The sequence below is a fragment of the Triturus cristatus genome, chromosome 7, assembly GCF_964204655.1.
Source record: "Triturus cristatus chromosome 7, aTriCri1.1, whole genome shotgun sequence".
NCBI lineage: Eukaryota > Metazoa > Chordata > Amphibia > Caudata > Salamandridae > Triturus > Triturus cristatus.
Window position 1 is genome coordinate 1,023,047,703 of NC_140590.1, and position 919 is coordinate 1,023,048,621.

The following is a 919-nucleotide window of genomic DNA, read 5'->3' on the forward strand; positions in this document are numbered from 1 at the left end:
GGTAGCTTAGTTTTTTCTTTCTAAGCCTACTGATTATTTGTCTATTTTTTTCCCCTTTGCCTGCAGGGAGATGAGGTGAGGCTCGCTATTCTATTCTAATGCTTATGACTATTGATGAGGATCCCCTGGAAGAGAAGGATTAGTTACTTACCTGTAATCCTAGTTCTCTTCCAGGGGTATCCTCATCAAAGTCATAAGCAACCCTCCTGCCTCCCCGGGCAAAGGATGATTTTCTTTTGAAGATGTTGTTAACTCTTTGTGCCATGGCTTTTTCAGTCTCCGCAAAGAACAACTGACCTAACTGTCACCCCTGAGGCATGATGGGAAGTTGGGGGTCAGGTGTGCCTTAAAGGCACGGTGTCAGTCTATTGCTATGCAGCTACAAGTTAGCTTTTCAGTCTTTTTAGACTGGGTGTTTGCAATGCAGCCTGGGAGCTTCCTATGCTTTCAGTGATTTGTGAGGATTTCTACTGTGTGCTGAGCATTAAAACAGTTTCTAAAACCAGTTTTGCTATTGTTTTCTCCTGTTTCTAATGCATGTTTTTCATGTATGGTAGAGAATCCTTGTGGCATGTGTCAGCTCTGGTGTTTAGTAGGCTGCAATTGCTTGTTTATATATATATACATATATATATATATATATATATATATATATATGTATATATATATATATATTACCTACTGGCGGTCGCCAGTAGGTAGTTATAGTTAGGACCCTGTTTCCATAGGAAAACCGCAACATTCTATTTGGAATAACTTTGGCGCCAGTCGACGAATCCTCGCGAAATTTTCAAAACTAATGGGGCGCTACGCTCCGCTCCTACCCTGAAAGTCTCGGGGGGATTCGTCAAGCGGGGGCTGAGAAAAAAGGGGGGTCCCAAAACGCATTTTTCCCATGCATTTTTCCATAGGACCTTTA